Genomic DNA, 27,945 nt, shown 5'->3' on the forward strand with positions numbered 1-27,945 from the left:
AAAAAGCACAGGGAAAGTATGGTAGGAACCAGAGAGGTCAAGGGCTCATAGGATATTCTTGTTGGAATCGTAAGAGTGAAAGAGGAGTAGGTCATTGTCTGATTCTTTAGCCTGCTCTTGGAACCATTTTCCTCCTACCGGGTTGCTTCACCCAGGGTGATATTAAGGTTTGTGACCAGGCTTGCTGTAACTTATTATCCTATGTTCAGTTTCTTTCCATGTTCAGTTTTTAGTTTGTTTGTTTGGATATTTGTTTGTTTGTTTGTTTCTTTGTTTTGGTTTTAAGGGAAACAGATGAGCAGTGAAACTTGAGAAGAAGGGATTTGGGGATGGCAAGAAAAGGGTAAGAAGGAAAAAATGGTTGGCATGTAACATGAGAGACGAATATTTAAAAAGATAGAAAATAGGCCTTGTCCCTCACCCCTTCTGCTTTCTCTGTTTTCTTGCCATGAGAAGGTCACAGCACTCTCCAGCTATGTACTTCCTCCATGATATCTAACCTGACTTTTGACCTACAGCAGCAAAGCCAGAACACCATGGACTGGCACAGTGAGATAAAATAAAAGTTTCCTTTCTTTATGTTGTTTCCTAAGCTACATTGTCACTGTGAAGAAACAACGCACTAGCACAGTCCACACAAACTAATGTTTTCATCAAGTATGCCTGACACATCTGTGTTCATCTTGTAGACACTAGAAGGAAACTATAGAAGACCTACTCACATGAATATTGATGGGAGATATTTGGAGTTCTCAAACAATAGTTTTTAACTTAAAGAACTTCTGTCCTGGTTTCAATTTTGCAATTCAAACTGGTACTCGAGAAGCCCAGCGGCCATATTTGCTGTCTGCAGGGACACAAAAGGATCACTAGGTACTGTATCACCCTGAGCTTTAGATTTCTGGTGGTGCAAACCTCCAGGGGTCTGCCTGCACTCAGGAACTGAGCACGTAGGCGGCTTTTGTCTGCCAGCCCACCGGGCTTGGGGGCCGTGTCCTGCCCAGGAAGCTGTGGAAGGAGAGAAGCCCCGGGGCAATATTTACTGACTTCAGGGACACAAAAGGATCACTAGGTACTATATCACCCTGAGCTTTAGATTTCTGGTGGTGCAAACCGCCAGGGGTCTTCCTGCACTCAGGAACTGAGAACATAGGAGGTTCCTCTGCAAGCCAGTCCATTGCAGGACTGGTGTCCTATGTGAGAATCAACAGAGGGAGTGACCCCCACCACAACTTTTTCCCTCCATAATAGAGCAGACAGAGAACACCTAGTTGAACTTGACAACCTAACTATAACATTGCTCGAGACAAGACTGAGAAGGGCTCCAAAGGCACAAAAGAGGAAGCCAGCATATCAGTAATTTGTGCCAGAAGAAACCCAGTCATCCAGTGTTGCAGCGATAATCTTAAATATCCACAGTAGGTTGAAGCACCAGCCAGTGACAATAAGACCATCTAACTCCTGGGAGAACCAGATAGCTAAAGGCAAACATAGGAATGTTACTAACAGAAACCAGGGCATTATGGCAGCATCTAAACCCAATTCTCCAAAATTAGCAAGTCCTGGATACTCCAACACACCAGAAAAACAAGATTTGGACTTAAAATCACTGGTCATGATGCTAGTACAGGAACACATGAAGGACATACTTAAAGAAATTCAGGAGAAAATGGATCAAAAATTAGAAGCCCTCACAAGGGAAACACAAAAATCATTGAAAGAAATTCAGGAGAATACAAAAGCCAATAAGGAGGAAACGCAACAATCACTTAAAGAAATACAGGAGAACCTTGATCAACAGGCAGAAGTCATGAAAGAGGAAACGCAAAAATTGCTTAAAGAATTAGAGGAAAACACAAAGAAGCAAATGACAGAACTGAGCAAAAATTTCCAGGATCTAAAAACAGAAGTAGAAACAACTAAGAAAGCACAAAGGGAGACAACTTTGGAGATAGAAAACCTTGGGAAGAAATCAGGGACCATAGACGCAAATATCAGCAACAGAATACAAGAGATAGAAGAAAGAACCTCAGATGCCGAAGAAACCATAGAAACCATGGAATCAACAGTTAAAGAAAATGCAAAATGCAAAACGCTTGTAATCCAAACTATCCAGGAAATACAGGACACAATAAGAAAGCCAAATCTAAGGATTATAGGTATTGATGAGAGTGAAGATTTACAACTTAAAGGGCCAGCAAATAGCTTCAACAAAATTATGGAAGAAAACTTCCCTAACCTAAAGAGAGAGATGCCCATGAATATACAAAAAGCCTACAGAACTCCAAACAGACAGGACCAGAACAGAAATACCTCCTGTCACATAATAATCAAAACACCAAATGTACTAAACAAAGAAAGAATACTTAGGGCAGTAAGGGAAAAATGGAAAGTAACATATAAAGGAAGACCTATCAGAATTACACCAGATTTCTCACCAGAGACCATGAAAGCTAGAAGATCCAGGGCAGAGCTCATGCAGACTCTAAGAGAACACAAATGCCAGCCGAAACTACTATACCCAGCGAGACTCTCAATTACTATAGATGGAGAAACCAAGATATTCCATGACAAAACCAAATTTACACAATATCTTTCTACAAACCCAGCCCTACAAAGGATAATAGGGGGAAAGCACCATTACAACGAGGGAAACTATACCCTGGAAAGAGCATGATATTAAGCTTCTTTCATCAAACCCAAAGAAGATAACATGCACGTATAAAATTATAATTAAAAATGAGAGGAAGCAATAACCACTACTCCTTGATATCTCTTAACATCAATGGACTCAGTTCCCCAATAGAAAGACATAGACTAACAGACTGGTTACATAAACAGGACCCTACATTTTGCTGCATACTAGAAACACACCTCAATGTCAAAGACAAAAACTACCTTAGAGTAAAAGGCTGGAAGACAATTCTACAAGCAAATGGTCCCAGGAAACAAGCCGGAGTTGCCATTCTAATTTCAGATAAAATTGACTTTCAACCTAATGTCATCAAAAGAGACATGGATGGTCACTACTTGCTGGTCAAAGGAAAAATCCAACAAGAAGAACTCTCAATCCTGAACATATATGCCCCAAACACAAGGGCACCCTCATTCATAAAAGAAACTTTACTAAAGCTCAAAGTACACATTGCACCTAACACAATAATTGTGGGTAACTTCAACACTCCACTTTCACCAATGGACCAATTGGGAAAAAAGAAACTAAACAGGGAGACAATGAAACTAATTGATGCTTTGAACCAATTGGGGTTAACAGATATATATAGAACTTTTTATCCCAAAGCAAAAAAAATATACCTTTTTCTCAGCACCTCATGGTACCTTCTCCAAAATAGATCATATAGTTGGTCACAAGACAGACCTCAACAAATATAAGAAGACTGAAATAATCCCATGCCTCCTATCAGATCACTAGGGAGTAAAAGTGGTCTTTGGTAACAGTAAAAACAACAGAAAGCCCACATACACGTGGAAACTGAACAATACTCTACTCAATGATACCTTGGTCAAGGAAGAAATAAAGAAAGAAATCAAAGATTTCTTAGAATTTAATGAAAATGAAGGCACAACATACACAAATCTATGGGACACAATGAAACCAGTGCTAAGAGGAAAACTCATAGCTTTGAGTGCATTCAAAAAGAAATTCGAGAGAACTTACACTAGAAGATTAATGAAACAACTGAAAACCCTGGAACAAGAAGAAGCTAATTCACCCAGGAGGAGGAGAAGACAGGAAATCATCAAACTCAGGGCTGAAATCAATCAAGTAGAAACCAAGAGAACCATACAAAGAATCAACAAGACCAAAAGCTGGTTCTTTGAAAAAATCAACAAGATAGATAAACCCTTAGCCAGACTAACCAAAGGGCACAGAGAAAGTATCCAAATTAACAAAATTAGAAATGAAAACGGAGATATCCCAACAGAAACCGAGGAAATTCAAAAAATCATCAGATGCTACTACAAAAATCTGTACTCAATACAACTGGAGAATCTGGAGGAAATGGACATTTTCTTAGCCAGATACCAATTACCAAAATTAAACCAGGATCAAATAGACCATCTAAACAGACCCATAACCCCTAAAGAAATAGAAGGGGTCACAGATATGCTTCCAACCAAAAAAAGCCCAGGAACAGATGGTTGCAGTGCAGAATTCTATCAGACCTTCAAAGAAGACTTAACACCAATACTCTTCAAACTTTTCCACCAAATAGAAACAGAAGGAACACTGCCCAACTTCTTCTTTGAAGCCACTATTATGCTGACACCAAAACCACACAAAGATCCAACTAAGAAAGAGAATTTCAGGCCAATTTCCTTTATGAATATCGATGCAAAAATACTAAATAAAATTCTTGCCCACCAATCCAAGAACATATCAAAATGATAATCCACCATGATTAAGTAGGCTTCATCCCAGGGATTCAGGGATGGTTCAATATAAGGAAATCCATAAATGCTATCCAGTACATAAAAAAAACTCAAAGAAAAAAAACACATGATCATTTAATTAGATGCAGAAAAAAAGCATTTGACAAAATTCAGCATCCTTTCGTGCTAAAAGTCTTGGAAAGGACAGGAATTCAAGGCCCATATCTAAGCATAGTAAAAGCAATATACAGCAAACCGGTAGCCTACATTAAACTAAATGGAGAGAAACTTGAAGCAATCCCACTGAAATCAGGGACTAGACAAGGCTGCCCCCTCTCTCCATATCTTTTCAGTATAGTTCTTGAAGTCCTAGCTAGAGCAATTAGACAACAGAAGGAAGGCAAAAGGAGAGTAATTGGAAAGGAAGAAGTCAAACTATCACTATTTGCAGATGATATGATTATATACTTAAGTGAACCTAAAAACTCAACTAAAGAACTCCTAGAGCTGATAAACAACTTCAGCAAAGTGGCTGGCTACAAAATCAATGCAAGCAAATCAGTAGCCTTTATATATTCAAAGGATAAGCAGACTGAGAAAGAAATTAGGGAAATGACCCCCTTCACAATATCTACAAACAGCATAAAGTATCTGGGGTGACTCTAACCAAAAAAGTGAAAGACATATATGACAAGAACTTCAGATCTCTGAAGAAGGAAATTGAAGATCTCAGAAAATGGAAAAACCATCCATGCTCATGGATTGGCAGGATTAATATAGTTAAAATGGCCATTTGCCAAAGGCAATCTACAGATTCAATGCTATTTCCATAAAAATCCCAACCCAGTTCTTCATAGAGCTAGAAAGAGCAATTCTCAAATTCATCTGGAATAACAAAAAACCCAGGATAGCTAAAACTATTCTCATCAGTAAAAGAACTTCAGGGGGATTCAATATCCCAGACTTTAAACTCTACTACAGAGCAATAGTGATAAAAACTGCATGGTATTGGTACAATATCAGGCAAGTGGATCAATGGAATAGGATTGAAGACCCAGAAATGAACCAACACACGTATGGTCACTTGGTCTTTGACAAAGGAGCTGAAAGCATCAAGTGGAAAAAAGATAGTCTTTTCAACAAATTGTGCTGGTTCAATTGGAGGTCAGCATGCAGAAGAATACACATCGATCTATTCTTATCTCCTTGTACCAAGCTCAACTCCAAAGGATCAAGGACCTCCACATAAAACCTGACACACTGAAACTAATCGAAAAGAAACTGGGGAAGACCCTGGAGGACATGGGCATAAGGGAAAAGTTCCTGAATAGAACACCAATAGCTTATGCTCTAAGATCAAGAATTTACAAATGGGACTTCATAAAACTACAAAGTTCCTGTAAGGCAAAGGACACAGTCAAAAGGACAAAACATCAACGAACAGACTGGGAAAGGATCTTCACCAACCCTAAATCCGACAGAAGGATAATATCTAATATAAACAAAGAACTCAAGAAAGTAGAACCCAGAGAAACAAATAACCCCATTAAAAAGTGGGGTACGAAGCTGAACAAAGAATTTTCACATGAAGAACTTCGGAGAGCTGAGAAACACCTTAAGAAATGTTCAACATCATTAATCATTAGGGAAATGCAAATCAAAAGAACCCTGAGATTTCACCTCACACCAGTCAGAATGGCTAAGGTCAAAAACTGAGGAGACAGCAGGTGTTGGCAAGGATGTGGAGAAAGAGGAACACTCCTCCACTGCTGGTGGGATTGCAAGATGTTGCAACCATTATGGAAATCAGTCTGGTGGTTCCTCAGAAAACTGGGAATGTCACTTCCTGAGGACCCTGTTATACCACTACTGGGCATATATCCACAGGATTCTTCAGCATGCAATAAGGACACATGCTCCACTATGTCCATAGCAGCCCTATTTGTAGTAGCCAGAAGCTGGAAAGAACCTAGGTTTCCTTCAACGGAGGAGGAATGGATACAAAAAAATGTGGTATATTTACACAATGGAGTACTATTCAGCCATTAGAAACAATGAATTCATGAAATTCTTAGACAGATGGATGGAGCTGGAGAACATCATACTAAGTGAGGTAACTCAGTCTCAAAACATCAATCATGGTATGCACTCACTGATAAGTGGATATTAGCCTAGAAACTTTTAATACCCAGGACATAATCCACAAATTAATTGATGTCCAAAAAGAATGGAGGACTGGCCCCTGGTTCTGGAAAGACTCAGTACAAGAGTATAGGGGAATTCCAGAACATGGAAGTGGGAAGGGGTGGATGGAAGAATAGGGGGATGGAAGAGGGCTTATGGGACTTGCGGGGAGTGGGGACCCAGAAAAGGGGAAATCGTTTGCAACGTAAATTAAATAAATAAATAAATAAATAAATAAATAAAATATTATAGAACAAACAAACAAACAAACTGGTACACAAGGCTGGCTGTGGTGGCCCACACCATTGATCTCAGTGCTCAGGAAAAGACAGGTGGAATTTTGGAAAGTCACAATCCACCTGCTGGTTTTTATAAGCAGTGATACTTAAGTAAAAGATGAATAACAAGAACAAAATACATTTTCAACTATTTTAAATTAATATATGTTTAAGATTAGTTAACATATTGTTTTTATTGAAATACAAAGTATATCATTCAACAAATATCAAACATTTTAATTATTATAAGACAAACAAAATTGATTCTCATGATACTAAATCATATTCACCATTAATTTAGTGTGGTGTAGAATCACAGCCTACATTGAGAAAATAGAGAGCAGATGCAGATGTGGCCTACAAATGAAGAAGCATAGATCAGATATGTTGTTTAACAAGTCAAACCCCATGATTTCTCTGATTTTTGCATCCTAGATATTTATAGATTCATAAAAATCTCTGTGTATGTGTGTGAATGTATATGTGTGTGTCTTCTTGTGCTTATGAGAGAACACATGTGTATGTCACAGGGAAATAGTTGGAAGACTAGGTATTGGAAATATGTTAGTTGGAGGGAAATGTGGATACAGAAAGAAGAAACAAGGGAAAAGATTGTCAAAATGCAAGATATGATTTTTATATATTTATGAAAGTCAACAGTATATGTGAAAATAGAAAATCTTAAGCAGAATAAGAAATGGAGGTAAATTGCCAGGAGTCCAAAAGAAAGGGAGACCTCTCAGAAACTTGCAAAACAAAAACCAAGTTCTCTTCTATATCCTCCAGTAGGAATATAGCAGAGACTTTTGATTTAGTCATTTGAGACTCATGAAATTTTCACCCCAGAATATAAGGTAATAAATTTGTCATGTTTAAAACACAGAATTTAAGCATGAGGAAAAAGAAAAGACACAAATGTCTTCACTTCATTTTGCCATAAGCACCTTAAAATTAAAAGGAACAGTTCATTCATTTTCTACCAAACTTTGCAACAGTTAAGCATAGCAGCTGCAGACAGAAGGGGACATGTGTACTTCTGGGTACCTGTGGTGCAGGAAGCTGGTTAGAATCTCAAAAGAGATTTATGTAGGATACTGAATCACTGTGGGAGGATAGCTGTAAAGCTGTGAGCAGTAATAAACTGCCAGGTCTTCAGCGTGCACACTGCTGATGGTGAGAGTGAAATCTGCCCCAGATCCACTGCCTGTGAAGCGATTTGGGACCCCAGTGTAATGGTTGGATGCCCCATAGATAAGCAGTTTAAGAGACTTCCATGGTTTCTGTTGATTCAAGGCTACAACAGTACACACATTCTGACTGGCCTTGAAGGTCATAGTGACCCTGTGTCCTAATGATGTAGACATGCATTTGGAAGACTGAGTCATCACAATAGTCCCATCAGAAATTAACGATGATTATGTATACATACACAGAAACACTTCATGGCACAAAGGATAGAATCTAAAATGTCTTTTCAAGTGACATTGTCTGCTTACCAATGACTTGCTGTAGAAAATGGCTATTTCATTACAAATGAAATGTTTTTAAGATACTATAAAACATTGAATGCCTCACCAGACACGCAGAGCAGAAGAGATATGAATACCTAGGTCTGTGCCTCCATCTTGAGGCCCCTGCCTGTCTGATTCAATTCAGATCTCACTTCAAAGGCCTGGTTTATAAAACAGGGGCAGATGGTCTGGTCTGTAGGAACCTATGCAACATATTAAGCAAATAAGGAAGTAAGTTTCCTAGACACAGGGTTGTGAGAGTATCCAGGTGAAATCAAAGACCAACAAATACCATCAAAGACAAGAAGTAATCACTGGGAAGAAATTTAACATAGAAGCTCAAGGACCAACTTAGAACTCTGAAACAATTATCTAGATTCCCTTAAGACAGGCTTTAATTAAGAATTAAAGACATTGATAGCAGATAAGTTTTGCAGAAACCCAACACTCTGTATTAAGAGTATATATCAATATAGTTAATTTTCTAGCAAGAACAGGAGATACGGAATACAGTTGGTAGGTAAATGCCCTCTGAGGCTCTGCTGCTGCCTGCATGTTCTGTTCACATCCCAAATACATGGACACTGTGGTATTTAGACAGGAGAATGTGCTTCACTTTCACTCTTTGCTTATTCAGTTACAAATTGAAGTATATACATTGCTACCTAGCTCATGTACTTTTATATGATATAACATGCCAAGTTTACTGTACATACTTTTATTATTTAAACAAAGAAATCAGACACTAGTGAATTTTATCCACAGGTTATACTTATTCAGAGGTAATGTCAAAAAAATCAATAAAGAAAAATGAGGTCATTATTGAAGGTTTAAGATTGTCTATTTTTATAATATGGAGAATTAACATGAAATTAAAATTTATAAATTAATTTCAAACTACTAGTCCTGCAAATAGACACAGGCATAAAAATAATAATACTCTATATCAAGTTAATTTTAAAATCACATAATCAAGATATGAAAAGTACCAAAAAATAATTATTTGATCTTATAACATCTACATCCCATAACAGATTAGGCAACATTATACCCTGAATTATCTCCGGGAATCTCAAGCCTAGTTGAATGTGGCAAGGGTCACTGATTTTGGACAGAGAAAAGATTGTGTGATTACCACTACAGGGTAGTTGCAAGTTCAAAATCCCTCCTTGGGGACCAGGGGACATTTATGCTGACCAGTGTTGGGAGGGAGTTTACCAATTTGCAGATGTTTGGGTAGATAGGTCTAGTGAGCAATCCAATGGTTACAAAATCCATGTGGCAGCAGGCGATATGAACCTTCAAGTTTCTTTTGTTGTTGTTGTTGTTGTCGTTGTTGTTTTGTTTTTGTTTTTTCAACACAGGGTTTTGCTGAGTAGCCCTGTATGTCCTGGAACTCACTCTGTAGACCAGGCTGGCCTTGAACTCAGAAATCTGCTGGCCTCTGTCTCCCAAGTGCTGGGATTAAAGGAATGCACCACCACCATCCGGCACCCTTCAAGTTTCTAAATCTGAGTCTTAGAACCATAGTTGTGTTTAATGAAAAATAAAGATCTTTAGTGAATTGTTTTAGAACTCTAAAAAAATTGTATTGTAAGGGATAAGTACCTGCTGTCTGTCTCAGAAGCAATTCACTCATAACTCCGACTGGCCAAGTTCTAATTGCAGTTTTCAAATCAGAGAGGACTTTAATAGCAATCCTGTTATAAAGGGCTTAAAAATTAATAGCAGAACTTTAGGGATTCTTATAGAATCATCCTTGGGAATTAAGAAATCACCTATTACAAGAACTCATCAACTGCGAGTCTTCCTTCAGCCTTTCCTAGATTGGTACTGACAAATTGGGGCTGGGTTTTAGTTCCAGAGTTTCAGTCCATTATCATAATGACAGAACACATGGCAGCATACAGGCAGATATAAGGAGCTGAGAGTTCTGCATCTTGATCTCACTGCAGCCAGGGGAGCTTCACTTATCAGCATACAAATGGCTGGATTTTCTTTTTTTTTTTTTAACAATTTAATATAAGACCTGCAAAAGTCTCTATGGTTTTATTAGTACATACTTTAAAAAGTATCAGTCCTACAAAAAATCTTTGAAAAATATAATACGATCAACTTCCACATAATTTTTTGATCATAATACTAACCTAGTATCAGAAAAAGACATCATAAGAAAAACTACTCCATACCAACATCTATTTTAAAAGTTTTATTTTTTATGTGTATAAGTGACTGCTAGTATGTCTGTATGTGCACTGTGTGCATGTCCAGTCCTGGTGGAGGCCAGAATATGGTCTCAGATCCCCTGGAATGGATTTGCAGGTGGTTGTGAGCTGCCACGTGGGTGCTAGGAACTAAATTCACGCCTCTGCCAGAGCAGCCAAATGCTCTAGCCACTGAGCGATCTTTCTAAGTCCAGTCTATTTCTGGTACTTGCTTATCATCTGTATACCACTGATGAAAGTTTACTTAAAAGTTTCGGCGTCATAAAATAGGGAGGAGATAATGGGTTCCATTTGGTAATGTTAGGAGGTTTCTAACAATGGATGTCTGGACACAATGTGGACATCTAGAAGTGACTAAATGGCAAGTTTTATATGGGGTATACTTTTTTATTGAAAAGGGAAGTAAAATTTTATGACAAAATTAAAGAGTTACATGGAAAATATTTCAGATAAGCATCTTAAAATTGACAATTTTCAGGGAAAATTAAAGAGGAAAGTGGTAGACATATAAAACATTCCTAAATTATTTGAAATAAGGGGTAGAAACATTTTATGAAAGAATTGAAAATTTACATGAAAACATTTCTGATAAAATTGTAGAAAAATGTAAAAAAAATCTTAGAATTGAAGATTATCACGGAAAATTTTATATAGATATAATAATAGTAGGCATAAAAGTATTCCTAAGTTGATTGAAAGTGGAATTCTAAATATTTTCTGATAAACTTTAAGATTAATATGGAAAATATTCCTAATAAAATTGAAAAAATATATAGAAAAACATGTTAAAATTAAAGATTATCATGGAAATTATATAGATAAAATGTTAGGCATAAAGATGATTGAATGTGGAATTATAAATATTTTCAGATAAAATTGAAGATTTACATGGAAAATATTTGTGGTAAAATTCAAGAAATATATAGAAAAACATGTTAAAATTTACTATTTCATGAAAAAATTTACATATAAAATGGTAGATATAAAAACTCTTTCTGAATGTATTGAATGTGGAATTAAAAACATTTGTGATAAAATCAAAGATTTACATTGAAAATATTTCTGATAAAATAGAGGAAATATATAGAAAGACATTAAAATTAAAGATTATCATGACAAATAATGCAGATAAAATGGTAGATATAAAAGCATTACTAAATTTATTAAAAGGGGAATTATAAATATTTTCTGATAAAATTGAAGATTTACCTGAGAAATATTTTATTAGTCTATGTATTTTTGGGGGGAGGTGAGTCCATTGGTTTTAAGAGATATTAAGGAATAGTGATTGTTGCTTCCTGTAATTTTTGATGTTATTTTCGTTTGTGTGGGTATCTTCTTTTGGGTTTGTTGGAAGAGGATTACTTTCTTGCTTTTTCTAGGGTGTAGTTTCCCTCCTTTTGTTAGAATTTTCCATTAATTATACTTTGTAGGGCTGGATTTGTGAACAGATATTGTGTGAATTTGAGTTTATCATGGAATATCTTGGTTTCTCCATCTATGATGATTGAGTGTTTTGCTGGGTATAGTAGCCTGGGCTGGCATTTGTGTTCTCTCAGGGTCAGTATGAGGTCTGCCCAAGATCTTCTAGCTTTCATCATCTCTGGTGAGAAGTCTGGTGTAATAAGTCTGCTTTTATAAGTTACTTGCCCTTTTTCCCTTACTGCTTTTAATATTCTTTCTTTGTTTAGTGAATTTGGTGTTTTTATTATTATATGCCAAGAGGAATTTTTGTTCTGGTCCAGTCTGTTTGGAGTTCTGAAGGCTTCTTGTATGTTCTTGGGCATCTCTTTCTCTAGGTTAGTGAAGTTTTCTTCATTAATTTTGTTGAATATGTTTGCTGACCCTTTAAGATATAAATCCTTGCTCTAGTCTATACCTATAATCCTTAGGTTTGGTCTTCTCATTGTGTCCTAGAGTTCTTGGATATTTTGGGTTAGGAGCTTTTTGCATTTTGCATTTTCTTTGACTGTTGAGTCAATGTTTTCTATGGTATCTTTAGCACCTGAAGTTCTTTCTTCTGTCTCTTCTATTCTTTTGTTGATGCTTGCATCTATGACTCCTGATTTCATTCCAAGGTTTTCTATCTCCAGAGATGTCTCACTTTGTGATTTCTTTATAATTTCTACTTCCAATTTTAGATCCTGGATGGTTTTGTTCAGTTCCTTCACTTGATTGTTTGTGTTTTCCAGTAATTCTTTAAGGGATTTTGGTGTTTCTTCTGTAAGGGCTTCTGCCTGTTGACCCATGATCTCCTGTATTTCTTTAAGAGACTTTTGTGTTCTCTCTTTAAGGGCTTTTACTTGTTGACTGATGTTCTCTTGTATTTCTTTAAGGGAGTTATTTAAGTCTTTCTTGAAGCCCTCTATCAGCATCATGAGATAGGATTTTAAATCTGACTCTTGCATTTCTGGTGTGTTGGAGAATCCGTGACTTGCTGTGGTGGGTGAATAGGGTTCTGATGTTGCCATGTGGTCTTGGTTTTTGTTGTTAGGGTTCTTGTGCTTGCCTTTTGCCATATGGTTATCTCTGGTGGTAATTGGTATTGTTGTCTCTGGCTAGAGTTTATTCCTCCTGTAGGCCTGTAATCCTGTGTCTTTACTCCTCTCAGCTCAAAGTGAAAGCACTGCTGGGAGATCTCTCTCTCTCTCCTGGAAGGCTATGCATAGAAGGCTGTGGAGTTTCCCAGTTCCCTGGTACAAATGATGGCGGGAAGACTTCTGTCCCAGCTGCTTGACTGATCTTAGGCCCTGTATGCTCCTAGCTGTTCCCGTCCAGAGAGAAAGTGGAGTTATTGCAAATAAGATTTGACTTGGGAAGACTCCCTAAAGATCTTGGCTACAGATACAGATAGGGAGAATGGTGATATCAACAAGATATGTCAGGCATGTGCTGATCCAGCTGCTTAAGAAAAGATATAAAAAATAATGTGTTTTACGTAACCAATAGATCTTGTTAACTACAAAATCCTCAAAATTTTTCATACCACTCTTTTAAAGAGTATAGATAAAAATGATATTAGAATCTGCCAGATAATCCAAACCAGCTTATGAGAAATACAGATGTCTTTCATTTGCTCCAACAAAGAGAAGAAAATCATCTTTAATTGATCTCTGCACCCAGCACATTTCATACAAATGTTTTTTACAAAACTATGTATGGTTTTTAAGGTTTATTTATTGCAAAATGGGAGACCAGGACAGCAGCTCTGACAGAATTCACACTCATGGATCCTGAGATGCAAAGACCTACTGTTCTAGGTCTTTGCTGTTCTAGGTAGGTCCCATCTCAAACTGATGCTTTTCCCAGAGACTTGCTTCCAGAAAATCTTCAGAAAAGATTGCTAATCCAAGGGCTGCTAATCCCATATGACCTCAGTTTATGCAGACTTTCAGTTTATCTAGTAAAGACTTCACATAGTTAACATATAGAGTCTGAACAATTGATGACAGCAAGCTTTCGTTTTTTGACTTAAGCATTTTTTCTAATTTTGAGGGGCACAGAAATAGGAAATCTGCACCCCAAAATCAACAGGGAAAAATTGTAAGAAGACTGTCATCCCAGTTGGGGTGGCTGGTTTTGGTCCTTTTATGAATTACAGATGTGTTTTCATTTTAGGGTGTGATTTACAATTAATTAAGGTCTGGAAATGAAACAGAAATGAGATTCAGAGATTTATTTTCTCCTTCCTTCACCTTTTAATCTTTCTTCTTTCCTTAGGTAAGTGAAAGGGAGCTGAAAACAAAACTGGGGAATATAGAAAGATTATTAAGAAAATAGATGAATACAATTAGATTATTGAATCTATTTATAAACAAAAAAATCTTACAACCATAAGCTTACATTGGTAGAAATCTTTATATTCTGATGCAAAATTGAGGTTACATTTTGTTATATTGATACGTAATTTTATATGTTGAAACAGGTTTAAGATGTAACTGGTGTAAATCTTTGTATATTAATACAAATTTGAAAAGATATGGAGAGAGGGGGCTGCCTTGTCTAGTCCCTGATTTTAGTGGGATTGCTTCAAGTTTCTCTCCATTTAGTTTAATGTTGGCTACCGGTTTGCTGTATAGTGCTTTTACTATGTTTAGATATGGGCCTTGAATTCCTGTCCTTTCCAAGACTTTTAGCATGAAAGGATGCTGAATTTTGTCAAATGCTTTTTCAGCATCTAATGAAATGATCATGTGTTTTTTTCTTTGAGTTTGTTTATGTAGTGGATAGCATTTATGGATTTCCATATATTGAACCATCCCTGCATCCCTGGGATGAAGCCTACTTGATCATGGTGGATGATCATTTTGATGTGTTCTTGGATTCGGTGGGCAAGAATTTTATTTAGTATTTTTGCATCGATATTCATAAGGGAAATTGGCCTGAAATTCTCTTTCTTAGTTGGATCTTTGTGTGGTTTTGGTGTCAGCATAATAGTGGCTTCAAAGAAGGAGTTGGGTAGTGTTCCTTCTGTTTCTATTTGGTGGAAGAGATTGAAGAGTATTGGTGTTAAATCTTCTTTGAAGGTCTGATAGAATTCTGCACTGAAACCATCTGGTCCTGTGCTTTTTTTGGTTGGAAGCCTATCTATGACCCCTTCTATTTATTTAGGGGTTATGGGTCTGTTTAGATGGTCTATTTGATCCTGGTTTAATTTTGGTAACTGGTATCTGGCTAAGAAAATGTCCATTTCCTCCAGATTCTCCAGTTGTGTTGAGTACAGGTTTTTGTAGTAGGATCTGATGATTTTTTGAATTTCTTCGGTTTCTGTTGTGATAGCTCCGTTTTCATTTCTATTTTTGTTAATTTGGATACTTTCTCTGTGCCCTTTGGTTTGTCTGGCTAAGGGTTTATCTATCTTGTTGATTTTTCAACGAACCAGCTTTTGGTCTTGTTGATTCTTTGTATGGGTCTCTTGGTTTCTACTTGATTGATTTCAGCCCTGAGTTTGATGATTTCCTGTCTTCTTCTCCTCCTGGATGAATTAGATTCTTCTTGTTCCAGGGTTTTCAGTTGTTCTGTTAATCTTCTAGTGTAAGCTCTCTCGAATTTCTTTTTGAAGGCACTTAAAGCTATGAGTTTTCCTCTTAGCACTGTTTCATTGTGTCCCATAGATTTTTGTATGCTGTGCCTTCATTTTCATTAAATTCTAAGAAATCTTTGATTTCTTTCTTTAGTTTTTCCTTGACAAAGGTATCATTGAGTAGGGTATTATTCAGTTTCCATGCGTATGTGGGCTTTCCGTTGTTTTTACTGTTACTAAAGACCACTTTTACTCCCTAGTGATCTGAGAGGAGGCATGGGATTATTTCAATCTTCTTATATTTGTTGAGGTCTGTCTTGTGACAAACTATATGATCTATTTTGGAGGAGGTACCATGAGGTGCTGAGAAAAAGGTATATTCTTTTGCTTTGAGATGAAAAGTTCTATATATATATATATCTGTTAAATCCAATTGGTTCAAAGCTTCAATTAGTTTCATTGTCTCCCTGTTTAGTTTCTGTTTTCCTGATCGGTCCATTGGTGAAAGTGAAGTGTTGAAGTCACCCACAATTATTGTGTTAGGTGCAATGTGTACTTTGAGCTTTAGTAACGTTTTATGAATGAGGGCACCCTTGTATTTGGGGCATAGATGTTCAGGATTGAGAATTCTTCTTATTGGATTTTTCCTTTGACCAGCAAGTAGTGACCTTCCATGTCTCTTTTGATGACATTAGGTTGAAAGTCAATTTTATCTGAAATTAGAATGGCAACTCCGGCTTGTTTCCTGGGACCATTTGCTTGTAGAATTGTCTTCCAGCCTTTTACTCTAAGGTAGTTTTTGTCTTTGACATTGAGGTGTGTTTCCTGTAAGCAGCAAAATGTAGGGTCCTGTTTATGTAACCAGTCTGTTAGTATATGTCTTTTTATTGGGGAATTGAGTCCATTGATGTTAAGAGATATCAATGAGTAGTGGTTATTGCTTCCTAACATTTTTGCTTTTAATTTTATACGTGTGTGGTTATCCTCTTTGGGTTTGATGAAAGAAGCTTAATATCCTGCTCTAGCCAGGGCATAGTTTCCCTCATTGTACTGGTGCTTTCCCCCTATTAACCTTTGTAGGGCTGGGTTTGTAGAAAGATATTGTGTAAATTTGGTTTTGTTGTGGAATGTCTTGGTTTTCCATATACTTCTTGAAGTCCTAGCTAGAGCAATTAGACAACAGAAGGAAGTCAAAGGGATACAAATTGGAAAAGAAGAAGTCAAAATATCACTATTTGCAGATGATATGATCGTATACTTAAGTGACCCTAAAAACTCTACTAGAGAACTCCTACAGCTGATAAACAACTTCAGCAAAGTGGCCGGCTACAAAATCAACGCAAGCAAATCAGTAGCCTTTATATATTCAAAGGATAAGCATACTGAGAAAGAAATTAGGGAAATGACCCCCTTCACAATAGCTACAAACAGCATAAAGTACCTTGGGGTGACTCTAACCTAACAAGTGAAAGACCTATATAACAAGAACTTCAGATCTCTGAAGAAGGAAATCAAAGAAGATCTCAGAAAATGGAAAAACCTTCCATGCTCATGGATTGGCAGGATTAATATAGTTCAAATGGCCATCTTGCCAAAGGCAATCTACAGATTCAATGCTATTCCCATAAAAATCCCAACCCAGTTCTTCATGGAGCTAGAAAGAGCAATTCTCAAATTCATCTGGAATAACAAAAAACCCAGGATAGCTAAATCTATTCTCAACAGTAAAAGAACTTCAGGGGAATTCAATATCCCTGACTTTAAACTCTACTACAGAGCAATAGTGATAAAAACTGCATGGTATTGGTACAATATCAGGCAAGCGGATCAATGGAATAGGATTGAAGACCCAGAAAAGAGCCAACACACCTATGGTCACTTGGTCTTCGACAAAGAGGCTGAAAGGATCCAGTGGAAAAAAGATAGTCTTTTCAACAAATGGTGCTGGTTCAATTGGAGGTCAGTATGCAGAAGAATGCGCATCGATCCATTCTTATCTCCTTGTACCAAGCTCAACTCCAAATGGATCAAGGACCTCCACATAAAACCTGACACACTGAAATTAATTTAAAAAAAAAAACTTGGGAAGACCCTGGAGGACATGGGCACAGGGCAAAAGTTCTTGAATAGAACACCAATAGCTTATGCTCTAAGATCAAGAATTGACAAATGGGACCTCATAAAACTACAAAGTTTCTGTAAGGTAAAAGATACCGTCAAAAGGACAAAATGTCAACCAACAGACTGGGAAAGAATCTTCACCAACACTAAATCCGACAGAGGGCTAATATCTAATATATACAAAGAACTAAAGAAAGTAGAACCCAGAGATCCAAATAACCCCATTAAAAAGTGGGGTACAGAGCTAAACAAAGAATTTTTACATGAAGAACTTCGGAGAGCTGAGAAACACCTTAAGAAATGTTCAACATCATTAATCATTAGGGAAATGCAAATCAAAAGAACCCTGAGATTTCACCTCACACCAGTCAGAATGGCTAAGGTCAAAAACTGAGAAGACAGCAGGTGTTGGCAAGGATGTGGAGAAAGAGGAACACTCCTCCACTGCTGGTGGGATTGCAAGATGTTGCAACCATTATGGAAATCAGTCTGGTGGTTCCTCAGAAAACTGGGAATGTCACTTCCTGAGGACCCTGTTATACCACTACTGGGCATATATCCACAGGATTCTTCAGCATGCAATAAGGACACGTGCTCCACTATGTTCATAGCAGCCCTATTTGTAGTAGCCAGAAGCTGGATAGAACCTAGATGTCCTTCAACGGAGGAATGGATACAAAAAAATGTGGTATATTTACACAATGGAGTACTATTCAGCCATTAGAAACAATGAATTCATGAAATTCTTAGACAAATGGATGGAGCTGGAGAACATCATACTAAGTGAGGTAACCCAGTCTCAAAAGATCAATCATGGTATGTACTCACTGATAAGTGGATATTAGCTTAGAAACTTTGAATATCCAGGACATAATCCACAAATTAAATGATGTCCAAAAAGAATGGAGGAGTGGTCCCTGGTTCTGGAAAGACTCAGAGCAAGAGTATAGGGGAATTCCAGAATAGGGAAGTGGGAAAGGGTGGATGGAAGAATAGGGGGATGGAAGAGGGCTTATGGGACTTGTGGGGAGTGGGGACCCAGAAAAGGGGAAATCATTTGCAATGTAAATAAAAAAATAAAATAAAATATAAAAAAAAACAAATTTAAGACTAAGTTTGTTATATGTATGTTTCTACTCTTGTGTGGGTATTATGGCTGTGCAACTCATTTAAAAATACAAGGTTTAGTCCAAGTGTTTTGAAAGCTGCTATTATAATGTGATAAGGAAAATTAAGTAATGCAAGTTAATACTCAGTCAATGAATCCCATTGTCATTTCAGATATTAGTTTGTATATATTCTGGTTTGTATAGTTAATAGGTAGTTGGAGGCAGGCAATGTTTGCTTGTTCATATATGTTATGAATGGACAAATGGTATTCAAAAACTTCAGAGACTCATACAATATGACATTTAAAAATATTTTCATTAATTTAAATATTTTTGACATTGAGACATGGTAGCATTACATTCTACTTGGAAGGTGATAAACATAAAAAGACTTCCACATGGAGTTGCATCAATTTGTGGCTAGCTAACCACTGGGCAAAGAAAATGCCCAAACTTTATCTGCAGACAAAATGATATCTAGAAAGAACAAATGGGCACAGAAAAGACAAATGCCTACCTCTGCCAACCACAGGGTAAGCAAGTTTTCCAAAACTCCTGCATCACAAAATGTCTATCAATCACTCTAGGCCAGACAGCTGAAGATAAATACTCCAGTATTATGATAATATTGGGAAATGTCCAGGTTATTCACATGCAAATTATTGTACAATACTTGTAGTTCTCAAACAACTATTTGTGAACATGTTCTATCTCTGTGTTTCACAATAGTACCCAAGGCTGGGTGTGATGGCCCATACTATTGATCACAGTGCTTATAAAGAGGTAAGTGGAATTTTGTGAGATCAACATCCACTTCCCAGTTTAGCAGGCCATGATACCTTCTCTGAAAAACAAATAACAAGGATGCACACACACACACATGCACGCTCATCTGAGTGGGCACATGTGTATGTCACAAAGAAATAGGTGGAAGACTAGGGATTGTAAGTATGTTAGTTGGAGGGGAAGGTGGTGACAGAAAGAAGAAACAAGGGGAATGATGATGTCAAAATACATGAAATACTTTTGATATATTTCCTTTATGAAACTCAACTTTATATATGCAAATAAATGAAGTTAACCAAAAGGACAAATTGAGGGAAAATGCCAAAAGTCCAGAAGTGAGGGAGACCTCAGAGCTGAGCTAAGCAAAAGCCAAGTACTCTTCTGTATCTTCCAGTGGGAATATAACCTGACAGGCTCTTGATTTAGCTCATGGAAACTCACATTGGAACTTTTCATTCCAGAATATAGGATAATTAATTTGTCATGTTAAAACCCAGATTCTAAGCATGAGAAATTTTTAAAAAGATACAATGCTTTACATTGGTTTTGCCATAAGGACCTTCCAAGTCAAAGAATCTGTTCACTAATGTTTTTTCAAACTTTGCAACAGTTAGGCTTAGCAGCTGCAGGCAGAGGGGAAGTGTGTAGGTCTGTGGATGTGTGGTGCAGGCAGCTGGTTAGAATCTCAGAGGAGGTTTGTGTAGGAGGCTGAAGCACTGTGGGAGGAGAGCTATAATGCTGCTGACAATAATAAACTGCCAGGTCTTCAGCCTGCACACTGCTGATGGCGAGAGTGAAATCTGTCCCAGATCCACTTCCTGTGAAGCGATCAGGGACCCCAGTGAAACGGGTGGATGCCCCGTATATCAACAGTTTAGGAGAATGCCCTGGATTCTGTTGATACCAGGCTACAGCAGTACCCACATTCTGACTAGCCTTGCAGCTGATGGTGACCCTGTCTCCTACTGATGTGGACAAGGTTTTGTGAGACTGGGTCATCACAATGTCTCCATCAACACCTGCAATCAGAAATAGATATTGAGTATACACTTATACAATGTCATCGTGATACAAATCTTAGAATCCAAACTGTCCTTTCTAATGGCATTTCTTGCACACTATTGGCTTCCTATAGGAAATAGCTATTTCTCTACAAATGAATTACTTTTAAGATATTACAATACTTTTAAATGCCTCACCAGACAACCAGAGCAACAGGAATATGGACACCTGAGTCTGTGACTTCATCTTGATGCTCTGGGGAATTTCAGATCTCAAAGCAAAGGCCTGGTTTATAAATCATGGGTAGCTGGGCTGGCCTCTAGGGATGTATGCAAAGCAGTAATCAAATAAGGAAGTATATTGCCTGGACACAGTTGTGTGAGAGCATACAGGTAAATCAACAGCCAAAAGTACTATCAAAGACAAGAAGTAATCACTGGGAAGGAAGTCAACATAGAAGTTCAAGGACCAATTTAAAGCTCTGAAACCACAAGTGTGTATATGTTCTCATGACATGCTTCCATTAAAAATCAACAGATGAGTTTTACACAAATAATAGTACAACTATCCTTGGTTCAATCCTGAGGAGAAATAAATACTATACAACAACAACAGCAACAACAACAAAATAAACAGGGGAAGTGGAGAAGAAGAAAGAAAAGAAAGAAGTGGATGGCAAAAAAAGGGGAAAGAATGAAAAGGGTGCAGAAGAGAAGGAATATTGAGTAAGAGAAATGTGGAGGTCAGTCCCTGCAGCCATCACCACAGGACTCACTCAGTGCCACTTCTAGTCAGCTTCTGCAGCAGGCTGACAGCCCTGCACTCCTGTTTCAGCAGCAGCATCTACATGGGTCAGGCTAGCTGTGCCCCTATGCTGTGTTTCCAGACTACCAAGGAGACAGCATTCAGAGTTCTTGGATAAGTTCTTGTGAGGAGCTGGCTATAATCTAATCCATTCCTAGGTTTTCTGTAGGCACATCGGGAACAATGAGCAGCTTTGCTAAGGAAGAGTTTGACTGCCATGTTCTTGATGAAGACTTTATTTACTGCTAAGGACATTCTAGACCCAAAAAATCAATGAAGTCTCTTCCTCTAATGATAAGGATGCTTTCTATGCTCCAAACCTGTGAGCCATTCTAAAGAAGCATCTGAGGTGGCTAAAACTCTTACCCATGTTACTCCCTTTAATGTAGTAAAGTGTAACAACAGGAGAGCCGTAGTGAGCACCAGAGTGGCTATTGGGGCAAGATTTGACTGTGTGAGCAAGACTGAAATACAGTTGGGGCAGGTCCTTGAGGTACCTCCAGCGAGGATTATCTATGCAATTCATTGTAACCAAGTGTCTTCAATCAAGAATTCTGCCAGTAACAGAGTCCAGATGTTGACTTTTGACAGTGAAATTGAATTGATGAAAGTCACCAGAGCACATCCAAAGGCAAACTGGGTTTTGCTAATTGCCACTGATGATCCCAAAGCAGTTTGTCACCCCAGTGACAAGTTTGGTGCCACAATCAAAACCAGCAGGGTTCTCTTGGAATGAGCAAAAGAGCTAAATGTTGAAGCCTTCATGCAGGCAGTGTCAGATGTCCACTGTGTATTTGATATGGGAACAGAAGCTTGTTTCAGCATGTATCTGCTTGATATTGGTGGTGGCTTTCCTGTATTTGAATATACAAAGCTTAAATTTGAAGAGATCACCAGTGTTGTTAACACAGCTCTGGACAAGTACTTCCCATCAAACTCTGGAGGGAGAATCATAGCTGAGCCTGACAGATAATATGATCAGCTTTGACACTTACAGTCAACATCATTGCCAAAGAAAATATGTGGAAGGAGCAGACTGGCTCTGATGATGATAAGTCACATAAGCAAACCTTCATGGATGAGGTGAATGACAAAGTTTATGGATCATTTAACTGCGTTCTTAATGATCATGCACATGTGAATGCCCCGATTCAGAAGAGAACCAAGCCAAATGAGAAGTATTACTTATCCAGCATCTGGGGATAAAAATGTGATGGCCTTGATAGGATCATTGAGCAGTGCTGTATCATGTCTGAAACGCATTTGGGTGATTGGATACTGTTTGAGAACATGGGTACATACACTGTTGCTGCTGTTTCCACATTCAATGAGTTGCAGAGGACAAATATCACAGCCAATGTGGCAACTCATGAAGCCGATCCAGAGCCATGCCTTCCCGCTGGATGTGGAGGAGCAGGATGTTTGCACTCTGCCTATGTCTTGTGACTAGGAGAGCAGGATGCACCATCATCCTGCAGCCTCTGCTTCTGCTAGTGTCAATTTGTAGATGCCATTCTTGTAGCACTTGCCTGCAAGTATAGCTTGAATTAAGGCATTTGGTGAGACGATTTATCTTAATTACTGCTACTTTGGAATGTCTTTGTGAGAGTAGGATTGGAACCAATGCAGTATGGTAGAGTAGAAGATGGGGATCACACTTAATGTGTTTCTGTGGAAACTTTGAATATTTGTTTAATATGGATTTTTATTCCCTTTGCAGACATGATACTAACATATGCCCTCAGCTGCTCAGCAAGCATGTGCAGCTTGTATGTTGGCAGAATGGGCCAAAAGCTTATGTTGCAAACCATTTTGAAAATGAAGTATCCTGAAATAATTGGGCATTGGGGAAAATTTGCCCATAGCCTCAGTAATAGTGTCAGGGCTTGGGGCCTCCCAATGAGCTGTATCCCACTTTGGGCCTGTTGTTGGACCTCCTTTTCCTCAGGTGACTCTCCATTTCTATCTCTGCAGTTTGTTCAGACAGGAACAATTATGTCCCTCTCCTGATGTCCCTCGTGCTTTCTTTCTGTTGGTGGTTGGCTCTATAAGTTTCCTCTCCCTACTGTAGGGCATTTCATCTAAGATCCCTCCATTTGAGTCCTGAGTATTTCACCTCCCAGACCACTGGTACATTCTGGATGGTCCCCCTACTCCTACCTCCTGAGGTTACCTGTTTCCATTCTTTCTGCTGGCCCTCAGGGCATCAGTACTTTTCCCCCACCCAATTATAGATCATGTTCCTCTCTTTCCCCCATCCCCTTTCCCACCCAGGTCCCTCTCTCTCTCCTCCATTGTAACTGCTTTCTTCTTCCCAAATAGGAATGAGGCATCCTCACTTGAGCCCTTCAGCTTACTGACCTTTTTGAGTTCTATGCACTGTATCTTGGGTTTTCTGTACTTTTTTTTAAAAATATTTTCACCTTACTAGAGAGTAAATACCATGCATGTCATTTGGAGTCTGAATTATCTAACTTGGGATGATATTTTCTAGTTCAATCCATTTTCCTGCAAAACTCAGGAAGTTTTGCCTTCACCAAGAGAATACAAGAGATAGACGAGAGAAACCCAGGCATAGAAAATACCACAGATGATATTGTCACAACAGTCAAAGAAAATACAAATCCTAAAAAGTTCCTAACTCAAAACATCCAGGAAACTTAGAACTCAATAAAATGATCAAACATAAGAATAATAGAAATAGGATAGAGTGAAGATTCACAGATTAAAGAGCCAGGAAACATCTTTAGCAAAATCATAGAAGAAACTGTCCATAACCTAAAGAGATGTATCATAATGTACAAGCCTACAGAACACCAAGTAAAGTAGAAAATCCTGTCACATAATAATCAAAGCACTAAATGCACAAAACAAAGAAAGAATGTTAAAAGCTTTAAGGGAAAAAGGCAAAATAACATAAAGGAATACCTCTCAGAATTACACCAGACTCCTCAACATAGAATCTAAAAGCCAGAGGATCGTGAACAGATGTCATACACACCCAAAGAGAACACAAATGCCACCCCAAGCTACTATACTATACCCAGCAAACCTTTCAACCACCATACATGTAGAAACCAAGATATTCCATGATAAAACTAAATTAAAAAATATATCTTTCCACTAACCCAACCCTACAAAGGATACTAGAAGGGAAAAACGTGCTTCCTCCTGTTATAGAGGACTCTGGTTTGGTTCCCAGCACCTACTTCAACTAGATCAAAAACTCCTGTAACTCCAGCTCTGTAAAATATGATGCCCTCTTCTGACAGCTTTGATACTCCACTTTTACATATACCTACACCCCTCCACAGATACATACACACAATTTAAATTAAATAAATCTGTCATGCAAAAAACTAGTACTTCAGGCTGGCAATTTTACTCAACCTTTACCAGGTAAGGTAAAGGTTACTGAAAAACTGATGACCGGAGTTTGATTCCCAGATACTATGGGGTGAAAAGAATGAACTTCTGCAGGTTATCTTTTTATTACCTACACACACACACACACACACACACAGAGAGAGAGAGAGAGAGAGAGAGAGAGAGAGAGAGAGAGAGAGACAGAGACAGAGACAGAGACAGAGAGACAGAGAGAGATGTGTGCATACACACCCAACAATAAATGTATTTGTATATCATTTTTCAAATTATATGATTTCTATTTATTATCCTTCTTAATTCAAATTTTTTTATTTAATTAAACATTTTATACAGTCCAGATTTTATCAACTTCCAACCTATCCAGGTTGAACCTCTTATTACTCCCCATTCCATACCTCTTCTCCCAGTCTCCAAGAGGATGTCTCCATCTCTCAACCCCCACTCCACCAAACCTACCCACTCCCTGCAGCTTCCAGGCTCTTGAGGATTATTTGCATCTTTTCTGACTGAGTTTACACTCTGCAGTCCTCTGTTGTATATATGTTGGGGGCATCATATCAACTGGTGTATGCTGCCTGCTTTGTGGATCAGTGTCTGAGAGATCTCAGAATTCCAGGTTAGTAGTGACTGCTGGCCCTCCTACAGTGTCACCCTCAGCTTCTTCTAGCTTTTCCCTAATTCAACCACAGGAGTTCTTGTATCTGACTCTTTCAGCCTTTTGTTTGGTCTTTTGGAGGGCAGTCATGATTGGCCCTTTCTTGTGACCTAGTCTCAGTAATAGCATCAGGAAACAGTGAATCCTAGGTGATAGGAAAGTCAAAGTTAGATATTGGGTGAGATATAGTAGAACCTGGAATAACACAGATACCATTGAAATATATGTACAAAAACCTTCCCAAGAAAGGACCTTTAGATTTTTAACTTCTAAATATAATAGCGGACATCATTTGGAGAAAGCAGAAAATCAAGGGGAATGACAAACTTGAAACCAATTACAAATGCTCTAATTATAATGATCAAGAGCCCAGGGCATGGAAAGTCATGATGTTCACAGAGGTTGTACCCAACACTTCTCTGGAACCCCACCTGGAACCCAGAGCCGGAGCACCCATAGCAGGAGTGTGTCTGTCTCCATTAATGAGAGCTGGAAGACAGAATGTTTCCTAGGCTACTGGCAGCTGTCCTTAAAGGAGTCTGGGCTGTTATAAATTAACTCCATGTGTAAATTACCTCAGCAGAGTGTGTACTGCTCCTCAAAGGGCACCTCTTTCTGGTTCACCCAGAGGGAGTTGGTGTCAGTAGAAAATTTACAGGAGCAGCATGTGTATCATAAAGGAGCTGGAAACCCTATTTTATGGAATAATTACTCTCTAATCTTTAAAGGTGTGATGGATGAGCAATATAAATGTACTTTGTAAAGAATATAAGATATTTCAAGGACAACTTGCTCCCTCAAAATTGTCACACCCAATGATAATGTTTTCTAAAAAGAATATGAATAAACACTTGATGAAGAAAAGTAATATAATTAATACCTAGAATACTTTTTTATCTGATTTCTTTGTTTTGGTATGTGATGTGTCTATACATGTTCATACTCACTTATGAGGGTAACTTACATTGCTGTAATGCAGGAGTGGAGATCAGAGAACAACCATTTGTGTGGCTGTTGCCTTCCACCTTTTACACCACTATAATATTTTTTGTTTCAGTCCCTTCTTCAGGATACAGTGGTGAGATTCCTCCCTGTGGAGCTGTCAACATGGCAGCACCAAGACATCTCCTCAGTTTATAGCATTTCCGCGATGCTTGCCCTACCTTCCTCAGCATAAGCTACACCTCAAGAATGGTCCATGATGTTACTCTTTCCTACCTCAGCCTACTGCTGTCAAGGGGAGCTTTCCACAATGGCAAGACCTCTATACTTCCTCAGCCTACAGCCTAGGTAAAACACCACTGTAGGAGCTGTCCACAGTGGCAATACTTTCTTTCCAGCCTTCTCCCTGCCAGCATCCCCACAGAGATGGCACTTTTTCAGAAACCAGCAGCAGCCTAACCCATGGTTCAGATTAATGAAAAAGAAGTGTGAAAAAGAGCCGCTAATCCCTAAGCAGGAAAAACCACCAATCCCTGAAAAGAAAAGACTACCAATTCTTGAGAACCAACAAGCTCATTACTTAAAATCCCACCAATCCTCAATCAGGATATCTCTGCCATGATAAGTTCTACTCCAGAGAAGTCCTATATAAGGTCTGCCATTTATCCAATTCCCTGTTTCCCACACCTAGGAGCAGAGGGAAGCCATTACTGGATTTATCCCTTCATATCCTTATGTACAGAGCCATATTGGGGCAGTCATGCACATGGTTGGAGTTTGACTTTGGTCAAGGACTATCCCTGGCTTTGGGCAGGAATCTGCCCTTAGGGCATAATAGGGAACCAGGTTAAAGCAGGAATTTTTATCTTTGGGTGAAGTGCTAAGAGGGTACTTGACTATGGTCAAGGTTAACTTCTCCCAGATAGCCAGGATCCTGTTCCACCTAGGGTGGAGTGCTCGAAGTAAAGGTTAAGTTCATTGTTACTTCAAGTCTAGGAATTACTGAATTAAGCAGGTGACCCACCCAGCTGCTGGAACAGTCAAGACGAGGACCTCCAAGAGACGCTAGACAACTTCCACCAGAACTCAGCCCAGAATCTGGGGGGAAGGATTTGCCCAAATTGTTAAAAGGTCTGGCGCCATTAAAGTTTCCAGCCTCGATCAGTGAAACATTGTCCTGGCCCTTATTTCTTTTCGCACCTTCCCTATCCATCCCTCAGCTTCTGTTCCAGAAACCCACTTCGTAATAGCAGCAGGCAGCTATGGAACCCAACATCCTTAACCCTCCAATAACTCTTTTTCAGGAGATTTTCTGCTGGTGTGACTCTTCAAAAAATGTCAAGAAGAAATGAAACAATGAAGAGAAAAAGAAAGAAGGAGCATGGCTGGGGCTCCTGAGCTCTTCAGCTCAGCTGGAAAAACCCACCCTGGGAGCTGCAATACCTCTGTTGAAGAGGCTTCCTCTTTGAGCTATTTGGTTCCTGAACTCCCATGTCTCAGGATGCCCTTTCATCTACCTCAGA

At 38.4% G+C, this 27,945-nt stretch overlaps 1 pseudogene and 1 gene segment (V, D, J or C); one reads left to right on the forward strand and one right to left on the reverse strand.

Annotated features, from left to right (window-relative positions):
* LOC127678018 (immunoglobulin kappa variable 4-1-like) overlaps window positions 1-27,945 on the reverse strand; it is a 479,901-nt gene that overhangs the window by 362,443 nt on the left and 89,513 nt on the right.
* LOC127677128 (ornithine decarboxylase-like) lies at window positions 21,622-22,945 on the forward strand (annotated as a pseudogene).

This window comes from Apodemus sylvaticus, chromosome 2, assembly GCF_947179515.1.
Source record: "Apodemus sylvaticus chromosome 2, mApoSyl1.1, whole genome shotgun sequence".
In the NCBI taxonomy this organism is placed as follows: Eukaryota; Metazoa; Chordata; class Mammalia; order Rodentia; family Muridae; genus Apodemus; species Apodemus sylvaticus.